The sequence below is a fragment of the Armigeres subalbatus genome, chromosome 3, assembly GCF_024139115.2.
Source record: "Armigeres subalbatus isolate Guangzhou_Male chromosome 3, GZ_Asu_2, whole genome shotgun sequence".
NCBI classification, from domain to species: domain Eukaryota; kingdom Metazoa; phylum Arthropoda; class Insecta; order Diptera; family Culicidae; genus Armigeres; species Armigeres subalbatus.
This window is the reverse complement of record NC_085141.1, coordinates 98,995,332-99,008,261: the sequence shown is the minus strand read 5'-3', so window position 1 is coordinate 99,008,261 and position 12,930 is coordinate 98,995,332. Positions and strand designations below refer to the sequence as shown.

Genomic DNA, 12,930 nt, shown 5'->3' with positions numbered 1-12,930 from the left:
ACGTAAGCAATTTTTGACGGGAATCGTCAATTGAAAATAACAAAAAATAGTCAGAGTACCCTGTCTGGGTATTAGAGAGATAGGAAAAAAAAATAAAAGACAAATGCGAACAAAGTGGGATTATTAATTTCTCGTGCTAAAACCCTTTTTCATGAATATAAGTCAGGAAAAATCTGCGGATAAGAATAAAAAGAACATGAATAAAATGTAATTTTAATTATTTCCATCAATATGTTGGCGCATACGAATAAATGCCAAATCAAATCAATTAACAGTCCTTTTTGATCGAAATTGATTCAAATGATACTACATGTAGCCTTACACCTCGGAAATCTTGTCCCTTTATTTTGTTCTCATGTGCTTCAAAAAAGGCGCAATTTCGTCGTGGAAAGTAAAACAAATCCTGGCGAAATTTGCAGACAAGCTCCTTATTTGCAAACTAGCCTGATCTGTAAAGTACGTGAGGACTGAAATCCGAACAAATTTTCCCTCGTTGAAACTACCTTCGATTCGATTTTGTTCAGCTGATTTATAATTTATAATTGATTACAGTTCGACTGGGGTATTTATTGATATATTTTGGCTTTTTCAGTCTGATATATTCAAACGGGTTTATATTCGCATTGCCCGACGTTTCGACCCGTTTATTCGGTCTTTTTCAAGGGAAAAGCTGTCTGCCGTTCTTCATAAACTTAACAATTATAAAAATATATGCGAGAATTAGAGCTTCTGGTATTTGAACACATAATTTGATTGTCATTAAAAAAAAAAATAACATTAAATGGGACACTGTTTAACATACTGAAAAAGCCAAAATATATCAAAAATTCATAATTATTTTAATAATTATTTTTGATTATACGATAATAATCGTCGTTTTTTTTTTTCAAAGTGGATGATTTCGATATATTCAAAATAATTCAGAAAGGTTTCAAAACCTTGATTCATGTTTCGATAAGAACCAAACCACTGAAAAATATATTGTAAAACATATTTGAAAAGAAGAATTGCCTACCTCGCAAGTAAAAAAAATGAAAATGAACCTAATCTGGAAATTAGAATGTCTGTCCCAGCGGTTAATTTTATTAACATTGAGGCGTGACCTGATTCTCAGGATATACTTCCCTATCAAGTTACCGGTTCCGTTCAATCCGCTGATGAAATTTGCCAAATTTTAATGCTTTCGGAATTAGCAGAAAAAAAAACATTGAAGAAAAACTATTTGAAAAAATCTCTTTTTGCCACCTGTTGTCATTAACTCACCAAGGGGAAACCGCCAAATGTTGACCAGCTAATTTTTTTGCCTATTGTTGAACTGCCATAAGAAATGCACGTGCGTTCAACAATAGGCGAATAAATTAGCCTTTCAACATTTGGCGAATTACCCTATTTGTCTTTAGATTCCTGTCTAAAATATTGAATTTGTTTGAATAATGTTTTAAAGCTCTTTGGAAAAATCAAAGAGACAAATTGAGGTTTTTGTAGATTACGATGGGACAGCATAAAAAGGTCTAAAAAACGGGACGGGTGAAGAAGTTGGCCTTTAATAAAAAAAAAAACTTTACAAGGGCCTCAGGAATCCGCGCCACGACCTCTTTGACAAAGTTGTACTGATCTGATTAATATCTGATTATATTTACAGTCTGAGCCTAACATCTCAAATATTAGGTCGGGTCAGACAAAAAATGGGATAGAATAGTTAAAGATATTTTTCGTTTTCTGGTGAACATTTCTAATGAAACACCGAAGACGTTTTAAAGAAGAAAACTAAATACGTATTTGTCGATTCAGAATGGGATTAATTAGCAGTCGTTAATAGAAAAGTTTGTATAACATTAGGTTTTGAAAACAGCTTTATGATTTTGTTCAGCGGCGCAGCCAAAATTTTTGATAACACACGACCTTGCGAGACAGTATGCTTTAAGTCTAAATTTGTTTCGAAATTCCGCGGAATTCCGTTAAATTTCGTTATAAGCTAGTTTTTTCTAGCGAAATTTTTGTAATTTTACGAAACGAAACGAAATCAATAATTCAGATTTCGCCATGCTCAAATTCCGCGAAATTCCGCGGAATTTCGTTTCGAATCACCTGAAACGAAATTTTTCGAAATACCGCATATGCTTAGATTCTACGGTCACTTTGCACTGGATTCAATCTGCACCGAATACTTGGCAAACCTTTGTTGGTAACCGTACATCTGAAATTCAGCTCCTAACACACGGACATAAGTGGGCACACGTGAAAGGGACTGATAACCCAGCCGATCTTGTGTCACGTGGCATGTTACCCGACGAATTCATCAGCAACACGCTTTGAATGCATGGTCCACCCTGGTTGAGAGACGATGAAGAAGACTGGCCAAAACAATCCCATCAGTTTTCACCCCAAGAAGACGTTGTCGAGCGAAGAAAGACGGTTTTGATAAGGATTACTGCATACCTGCGCCGGTTTATCAGTCGATGTCGTTCGAACAATCAGCAACAGGAAACGTTCCTCACCACACATGAACTGACAGAAGCGAAGGAAACCCCAGTAAAACTGGTGCAGCAGGAGACATTTGCTGAAGAAATAAAGCAACTGAATCGAAAAGGTCCGTTACCAAAGAAGTTCCCACTCAAAAATGGTCACCCTATCATCGATGAGAAAGGCATCCTCCGTCTTGGTGGCCGGCTTCACCATTCCAACGAAAGCTACCAGACCAAACACCCAATAGTTCTCCCGAACAAGCACCCGTTCACTCGCCTCGTTGCCGCTCATTTTCACTCCCTCTGTTTTCATGCTGGTCCTCGCATGACTCTGGCGACTATCCGTCGTGAATTCTGGCCAATTAGCGGTAAAACTCTTGCCAACCATGTGTGTCGAAAATGCGTCAAATGTTTTCGACAAAACCCTGTCCCTGTAGCCCAACCTCTTGGCCAACTCCCACAAACACGAACCGTTCCTAGTCGCCCATTCTCTACAACTGGTGTAGATTTTTGCGGGCCTGTATACCTGAAACTAGTTCACCGTTAAGCACTCCCACAGAAAGTATTCATCGCGGTCTACATCTGTTTCGCCACCAAGGCAGTTCACCTAGAACTGGTGTACGATCTATCGACCGATGCCTTCATTGCCTCCCTTCGACGATTCATCGCTAGACGTGGTATTCCGGAAGAACTCTAGTCCGACAACGACACAAACTTCCAGGGCGCGAAGACCAAGCTCAAAGAAATGTACCGCATCTTCAAACATCAAAAACGACCAGCAAGCAATCTTCAACAAATGCAGCAGCAAAGGCATTACTTGGCGATTCATTCACGAGCGCCAAACTTCGGCGGGTTATGAGAAGCGGTGGTGAAAACTGCGAAAACCTCCCTATTGAAGACAATTGGAGGACACCAGCTATCATACGAAGACATGGTCACCGTACTGTACCAAATCGAGGCAAATATGAACCATTGACCATTGACACCGCTACCCAAAGATCCAACAGAACTTGATGTCTTTACACCTGGGCACTTCCTCGTTGGTGCCCCATTGAACAGCCTACTGGATCCTGATTATACGATAGTACCATCCAACCGTCTCACACTGGGGCAGCCCTGGTTCAAACATGGAATAAACCTCTCAGTCATTGAAATGATGAAATTGACCATAGGTATCTTCAGCGAAGTTTCAATATACATCAATGCCGACCTTTTGGTCAATATTCATCTTTTTAAGCGATAATCGCATAAATGTCCCAAACGCCAAATTGCCCAAACAGCGTTTTTGATTTATTTGCTTATTTTCAAAAGATGGACAAAAAAATGAAATTTGATCAGTAATTGTACTTTTTCAACACTTTTACCATTGGATATTATTCAAAATCATAGATATTGGTAAAATACACGATTTGTGGCGTTGATCCAGTTAAAAAAAATAATTTTTGGCGATTAAACGTGCAAAAAAGGCAAATTTATGGTATTTTTCACATATGCCGATTATGCGATGGGGCAGAGACGGGCAGCTGTTTTAATCGGCAATGGACAGAAAAATTCATGCCCTTTCAAACAAACACTTTCTCAAAGACATGATATTCGATGATTTTTTGCCTTTCTCGTATACTAAGTATACGGTAAAGGCTATATGATCGCTCCAAAAACAAACTTTTTATAGAAGTCTCGGAGACCCATAGTGTTATATACCGATCGACTCAGCTCGACGAATTGAGGTGATGTCTGTGTGTATGTGTGTGTGTGTGTGTGTGTGTATGTGTGTGTGTCTGTGCGCACTAGACTGGCCCAGGAAACAAAAAGTTGTGTAATTCCACGGGGCACCCCCCAGAATTGTGTCTTAGGGTGAGAAAATCAATCTCTGAAAATTTCAGCCCAATCGCTTGTTGCATAAGCTGGCGCATTTGATTTGAAGTTTGTATGGGGATTTCAGCCAAAATGTATAGGAAAATACACCCTCGTCACTCATTCGATCTGGAAATTGGTTCTGATTGCTCGATTGACCTCAGAATTGCAAAAACGGCAGTTGGTATGCTACAGAACAATTTCACAGAACATTGTATGATGATTAAATGAACTTTTATATAGGTTTTGGCTGATGCGATTCGATCAAAAAATCCAAAAATACACAAATCAGCTCCTAATAAATCAGCCGAAAACTATATGAAAGTTCATTTAATCATCATGCAATGTTCTGTGGAATTGTTCTGTAGCATACCAACTGCCGTTTTTGCAATTCTGAGGTCAATCGAGCAATCAGAACCAATTTCCAGATCTAATGATTGACGGAGGTGTATTTTCCTATACACTTTGGCTGAAATCTTCATACAAACTTCAAATCAAATGCGCCAGCTTATGCAACAAGCGATTGAGCTGAAATTTTCAGAGATTGATTTTCTCATCCAAAGACACAATTCTGGGGGGTGCCCCGTGGAATTAGCCAACATTTTTTTCTCCCCATACTAATCTGGGCCAGTCTAGTGCGCACCCACCCAAAAAAAAATGTCACTCATTTTTCAGGTACTTATCCTTAACCGATTTACTCGCAACAAGTTGCATTCGACGCAGGATACTCTACTATTGTTTCCTATTGAAAATTGGTCAGATCGGACTATGGGCTCGGAAGTTATGGCCAAAATACCACTTTTTTCATAAAAAAATTGAGTAAAAAAATGTCACTCATTTTTCAGGCACTTATCCTCAACCGATTTACTCGCAACAAGTTGTATTCGACGCAGGATACTCTACCATTGTTTCCTATTGAAAATTGGTCAGATCGGACTATGGGCTCAAGAAAAATGGCCAAAATACTATTTTTATAATGCACGAGAAAGGCACCATCACCGCTAGGTGGATTAATCAGGGATTTTTTAAATTAATTTTACTGAATGTCAGTACTGATGCTATAAAAATATACCTCCTAATGAATTTGATTAGTTAGGAGGGTAAAAAATTGAACATTACGATTAATCGCCAAAAATCATTTTTTCTAACTGGATCAACGCAACGCCACAAATCGTGTATTTTACCAATATCTATGATTTTGAATAATATCCAATGGTAAAAGTGTTGAAAAAGTACAATTACTGATCAAATTTAATTTTTTTGGTCTTTTTTTTATCGAAATAAGCAAATAAATCATCACAGTAGACTCTGGAAATTTGAAATTTTTAGCAAGGTTCATCGAAATTAAGTGATAAGCAACTTCTCTAAAGAAATCACACTTTAAAAAGGCTGTTTGGCCAATTTGGCGTTTGGGACTTTTATGCGATTATCGCTAAAAAAGATAAATATTGACCAAAATGGCGGCATTGATGTATATTGAAACTTTGCTGAAGATACCTATGGTCAATTTCATCATTTCAATGACTGAGAGGTTTATTCCATGTTTGAACCAGGGCTGCCCCAGTGTGGTGTCGTTCGTGTGGCAGTCATCAGGACCAAATCTGGCACATACACGCGAGCCGTCAACAAACTATTTCCACTGCCTATTGACGAGGACATAACACATCAGTACAACCAATCAGTAACAGCAATAGCTAAAAATAGAGAGAGTTAGAAGTATTACAAATACCATTATTGTGCAACCATAGAATAGCAAAATTAGCTGTAAATTAACTATCGTAAATTGTAGGTGGCCGGCAATGTTTACGTTTTTATCTTTTCTCTATACTTTTCGTATGTTTATTGGTTCAACTGTCTTGTTGCTACCAAACTGCTCGAACTCATAACGAGATCGTGAGGATATGCAGAATCCAAATAGAAATACTCTCGAATCGATGAGATAAATGGTAGCATATAGGTTTTGTTACGCGTGGAGTCACTAAGCGCTAGAGCTAGTGACTTATGATCTAAATTAAGTATCGTTCCAAGTCCAGCCACCAATCAGTAAAAATCTTTAAAAAACCGCTCTGTAAAGGCCAACTGTAGTGTATTCTAGATTTCGCAATGCTCAAATTCCGGGAAATTCCGTTTCGAACCATCTGAAACGAAATTTTTCGATATACCGCATATGCTTAGGTAGAACCATGATCAAATCTAAATCATCGAAGCCTCATGCACGAGCTTACACTTGCGGTTCTGCATGGAGAATCATGCTTGAGTTTTTCACGCAGTATCGCATCGTTCCGCTCATTAACCGAAAAATTATTTCACTTCAAAAAGCGTCAAAACCCAATCGAAGCGTATTTTATGTTTATGTTTGCATTTATTATGCATCGTTTTGAGCAAAGAAAGTTAATTCGATGACTATAAATAAGAAGAACACGTATAAATGATGCAATGATGCAAATCGCGAGTTGAATCATGAACGATCCTCTGGACCATGAGTCGGGTTGGGTTTGACTCGCACTTGATTTGAATCACAGATGGTTTGAATTTGCACGAAACTGTAGCGCTTTAAAATAAAATCGTTTTCTCGGAGGGTTTTTAGTCCAAATTTTTACTCCGTATTATAGATGGTAAGTTGAATTAATGGTTAACACATTGGAATTACATTCTTTCGATTCGAAGATTTGCATGGATGGCGCATATTGACCATCCTTCTCCTAAGCCTGTAGGGAGCCTACAAGCTTAGGAGTATTTGTCAACTTTGGTTACGGTGCACGTTGAGCACACCATACAGGGCGAACTTGATTATCCGGAATTCTTTGAAATTAAAAAAAATCTACGAGAATTTCATAGGAAACGAGTCTACGCGAAAAATTGTCTAGAATGTGGTTTTCAACACGAAATTCTTTGGATTTCATCGGAGAATTGAACAGATTTTCTTTTAATTTTAAAATTTCTACGGCTCGTAATTTTCACGAAGAGTTTTCGGGAAATTCAACTATTTTACCAAAATAATCAATTTTCTACGTGAAATGATTCCAATGGATTTTCAGCAGGATTTTTGTTTCGCAATTTGCAAGGATTGTTTTTTTTTTTATTTCTAGAGGAAGTTGTATTCAGTCAATCCTCGGAAGCCATTCTGGTCATTCATTCGGAAATTCCACTAATTTTTTTTAAAGGGGAAGGATCGTTTGGCCGAAAATCTTTCGGCGGAACGCCATTTGGCCAAAATTGGCCGAATAACACGTTAAGCCGAATGCCTTCTTACCGAACTACATTTGGCCGAAAACAGTATGGCGGTACGAAAAAGCAGCCAAAATGTTTTAGCCAAATTACATTTGTGGCCTTTCAGTCCCTCTCGCCGTTCGACTGAAATTCATTCGGCGGAAGGCCTTTTTGCCTTTCTCGTACAACTAAGTTGTACCGAAAGGCTATCATTTCACTCCAAAATCGAACTTTTGATAGAAGTCCCGGAGACCCATAGTGTTATATACCATTCGACTCAGCTCGATGAGCTGAACAAATGTCTGTCTGTCCGTGTGTGCGTATGTGTGTGTGTATGTGTGTGCGTGTGTGTGTGCACAAAATGCCATAAAAAACATTAGCCAAATTTTCACATAGAAACTCTTAACCGATTTTCTTGCAACAAGTTGCATCCGACAGAGACTAAAACGCTGTTGATCACTATTAAATTTCATAACAATTGCAAATTGCAAAAAAATAGATAATATTAAAATAGTGAGATACATAGTCACATAGAACAATAATGTGTTATGAAAAATGCCTTGCATCTATGAATATTTTATCCGTGGCTTCCCATTAAGAGTTTCATCGTACTATAAAGATGCTCGTGTTGCACGCATTTAGGCGTAAGTATGCTCTTCGTTCAGTTTCATAGTACTATGAAATTGTCCGAAAGTCAAAATTCGAACATAGGAAATTCGAGAAACTTTTGGCAGCGCCATCTGTCATCTACTAGAGTAAATTTTCTATCATAACATTAGACGGTGTAACTGTTATGCCTTTCTTGTACATCATCGAGGTGTAAGCGTAAAGGCTACATTTATTATGATTAATTATTTTAGAGCGTCTTAGGGGAAATGCTACAAGGTTAAAAGACTATGGAAGAATAATAGTCTTTTTACATTTATTACCTTTTTGCGCGAGAAAGGCGCCATCACCGCTAGGTGGATTAATCTGGGTTTTCAAATGCCACTTGGTCGAATAACATGTTAAGACCTATCTAGCCGACTTCCTATTGGGCGAAACGAAAATAAGGTAGGAAACGGTTAGGCGGAAAATGTCATTTGGCTGACATATGGGTGAAGTAATCATACGGCCGAACTGATAATTTGGTCGAAAAAGTAGTTTTGCCCAAAAGATCATGGATACAATTCAATGCACGGTAGATCTACCTCTGTGGGTTTCTTGCTACAGCATTGGACATTTTAATTGCATAATTTACTTTTCAGTCCCGAATAAAGCCGGGTACATATATCTAGTGTACTTATAAATCTAGGAACTGTTTTTTTTTCAAATGGGCGCGTAATTGATTCTGAATTCCGCTAAGATGCTCTAATGTAATTAATCAGAAACAATAGGATTTTATAGGATAGGTGTTGTTAATAAATACGTAGAAGGGGTTGATAATCCTGATTCCTGGCTTTAAAGCAGCCCTTCTAAAAAAATAGATTCGGGCTCAACCGGGATTTGAACCCGGGACCTCTCGCACCCAAAGCGAGAATCATACCCCTAGACCATTGAGCCTCTGACGGTTTGAGTAATGGATAGTTTCCGTCACGATGGCTGTGGTACAGTTTAATTGAATTCAAACATGTTTCATCGTTTAAAGCAAATCCGTTCACTAACTTTTTCGAACGACCCATAATAAAATCTAAAAATTAAAAACATAATGTTCCTTAAATTAAGCTTTATCGAATACTGAAACAGAGTGTATCGTGAAAACTTATCAAGCTACAATCATCGCAATAATGACAGACAAATGAATTTCATAACCGCATCTGCTACCATCAACAGATGTTCCTAATTCGCTCGTCGCCTGCAATGCTCGAAATCAAGTCTGCTCGCAGTGCACTGGACTCCATCCAATGTCGCCAATTTCCGACCTACCCCAATGACCGCTGCTGATGAGACACTTTATGATTCTAATTTCGACTGACCACATGTGACACCCCCGCCAACCAGCTTTCAGCAACTCCCAACACAACCCGCACAAGCGTCCAGGCCTGCTGTCCCGAAAAAACTTTTTTAAATTAAATTTTCCCGATCCCCCTTCCGGAATCGATTGGCTCCGATATCCGCAACGATGAAATGATAAAAAAAAACTTTCATCGATAATTTATGAATATTAAATTTCGAACTGTAGGTCGAAGAGGAATCGAGTGCCAATTGATTCGCCAGAATCGTCGGTCGGGCAGTTTTTGTGGTCGTGGGGATGAAAATTAAAAACAAAATCGAAAGCAATTTAGCAGCCGTTCCGCTGCTACCTACAGCTTCTGTCGATGAAGGAGTGTTGTGCCGTGACCCGAATAATAGGACATTGCATCTAATATTCTGCTCTATGAATCATTTCTAGGAATTCTGAAACACGCGAAATGGTGCTTATTGGAAATGCAGATGTTGCTTACTGCATTAGGTTCTTGACATGTACCTATAACATATCAGGATTGTTATTATTCACCACAACACGGGACATTGGAAGTACCTATCTGATACTGAGGAAGATTGGTTGAATCTGCAAAAAAAAAAGCGAAAACAACGCGAACAACAGCACCAACAACGAGGCAGCAGACTGCAGATCTAGCATAATTAGGAAGGCAGGCATTAACATATTTCTTCGATAATAATTCTCGTAATAGTTATCATTAAGCGTAATTTTTCAGCAAGTAATGAATAGCTAAGTGGGTTTTAATGGTACGCGGACTGGATGGAAATGGGCGCAGCGTGAACGCGACCGACACTTCCTCTATTTTGTAAAATTGGATGTTTCGGCGAGAATTGGGAAGCGCCACATCGCGGCGTGGTAGATTTGCACTGATGATAATTATTTGTTCGAAATGTTTTCCCGTACCCACAGTTGAAAAATGCGAAATGTGGCATGGTTGAGGTGGACATACACACGGGCATATTCATAGCTATTTATGCGACGAGTTGCAAAAAGAACTGTGACTCAATTTTATCGCTTATGTGCGAGAAGTTGATGTGTTGCGATTTTGAAATCGGGTTTCACGCTGATGAAAAGTGTACTTCAATTTGATTAGGTATACACTGGATTTTGTTTTTACACGATTTACATTTTCTCAATTTTCCACTCATCCTAAATGTTTAACGTATATTAATTATCATGTGATTTTTCTTTGATTTATTCTGGATTTTTCGAAACATGTTGCGAAGAGTTTGGTGGCAAATTGAAGTCACACGATCAAAAATACGAGCGAAAAAAAATCGTGTAAAAACAAAATCCTGTGTAAATGACTCTGAAATGCTTTTGTCTAATTTTTCTAATATCAGCATTCTTACCGACCAATAGAGTTAGGGCAGAAAAATGTTGATGCCAAGAATTTCCAAAGGGTTGAACTATATTGTAGTCCCCTCACCTGTCATAAGACGAGCTTAGTACTATTCCATTTAGTTCCTCCACGTTTTGTAACCTTGACAGATACGTGTGTCGACCTTAACTGTAAGGCTGTCTTCAGTGTCTCGTACTTGACTAGATTTTGAAGTCGAAGTCGAGTCAAGTACGAGGCACTGAAGACTGCCTTACAGTTAAGGTCTATTACGTATCAGTAAATTGTAATCTTTACATCTTTTATATTTATTCTTTTATTTTTAAATGGAATAGTATTTAACTCGTCTTCTTATGATTGGTGAAGACATTCCACTAAAAGATCTTAGATAATTTTCTCAATATTTTGTATAGTGCCAACGATTCAAGAAGCGTCATTATCCAAACTTTAGAATCGAAAGTCCAATGGTAACGTGGGTTGATTTTATCAATTTTCTCGGTCTGCCCTAATGTCCACACCTTTTAAATACCACCTGTGGTGTAAACTCAATGATTTCACTTGTCATAAGATGAGTGGATTTTCCAAATTTTCCTGTAAAAATATTGAATTTATTCTTTCAAATGATGGTGGTTTCCTATGAAAATTTCAAAATCAATATTTTTTTCGAGGAAGCTCCGTATAGAATTTTCTTTACTAGGTTCAAACTCTGGACAATAATTTGAGGTATAATATTGAACAAAGTCAAATAACTAGCCAAAATGTAAGCGTGCCACTTTTTCTCATACAGAGCAGATTATGTCTGTTGGTTGATTGAGTGTGACGATAAAAAAACACGGCGAATGCACACCACTTCTCCGCCATCGACATTAACAACCAAGGTGGATGAGATTTAAATCCAATATTTACTCCCACGTGTTTTGTTTTTTTGAGCCACTCGCACCCCTCCATATCCTTCTTGAATTTTTGTTCCGCGGATCGCGAATGGAATGAATGAAACATTTGTTCCACTGTCAAGCGTTTCTTTCCTACGGGATTGTGAGTTTCCCGGCAAGTTTTTCTGATTCATTTGTTTGTTGGCACCTCGGCGTTGGTCGTGCTCGGAATAGTTTCACAGGACTCGGTGGCGCGGGGGAAATAGGCCTAGGCCATCCTCTATTCAGTGCGTCTATTAATCTTCGTGCGGGAGGGTGAGTTTTGTATGTCTTCTTGCGTTCCATATGGTAAGGTCGGGCTCTAATGACGTGTGGGAATTGCAGCATGTTCTTTAAAATTATCTTTATTAGAAGTGAGACCTGACGGCAAAAGTAATAAATTATTTGCGACAATGTTACTAATACACGTTTATCAATAGTCGAAAGTATTGTTGGAAAGGTCAAAATGAGTAGAACATAAATCAGGAAGAACAATACATAACTCCTAAATTCAAAACAATAAAAACGAAACCCTCCCCGACGGGGAATTGAACCCCGGTCTCCCGCGTGACAGGCGGGGATACTGACCACTATACTATCGAGGATTTGTATTATAACTTGGAGCCGGAAGGATTTTTTGTAACAATTCTCTTTATAAGCATGAATAGAGCTAATCTATCTATTTACCGTGCAAATTCAAATTTCGGACCTTTGAGCACTTTCTCATACATAATCAGTCTTTTAACACACATTTTAAGTCACACTGCTCAAATCATCATTTCAATCATAAAATATAGCATTCATTTTTAAATTACGAGTAAAATACGTGCGAATTATTGCGTGTAATGTTTGCAATTTATGAAAATGCCCGGCTTATGTTTGATTCAAACCTTGGACAACAGTTGACATTGAATTCAATTGACAATTGACAATTTCGAACACAACGATTCAAACTTCGGATATCTTATTATAGAGTATGTATAACCTTTTACCACACGAACAGGTTTACTGATTTGCAAGATTTTCACACCAATCGATTCGTCGTGAGAGCAGCAGTGTTAAGCGTGACTGGCAATTGGCGTTACATAAGAAAGGAGGTAATAGTAAGTAGACATCTTTTGCAATCAAAAGTTGTATGGAAAGGTTGGTCCTAAAATCACTTTTAACTGAGATATCGCAAAAATTATT

The 12,930-nt window shown here is 38.2% G+C and overlaps 2 non-coding genes across 2 annotated transcripts; both read right to left on the bottom strand.

Annotated features, from left to right (window-relative positions):
- Nucleotides 1–8,999: 8,999 nt before the first annotated feature.
- Nucleotides 9,000–9,071, bottom strand: Trnap-ugg (transfer RNA proline (anticodon UGG)). Its single transcript has one exon. It is a non-coding gene; the product is annotated as a tRNA-Pro (tRNA).
- A 3,204-nt stretch (nucleotides 9,072–12,275) lies between these two features.
- Trnad-guc (transfer RNA aspartic acid (anticodon GUC)) lies at nucleotides 12,276–12,347 on the bottom strand. The gene has a single exon. It is a non-coding gene; the product is annotated as a tRNA-Asp (tRNA).
- Between the last annotated feature and the right edge of the window lie 583 nt (nucleotides 12,348–12,930).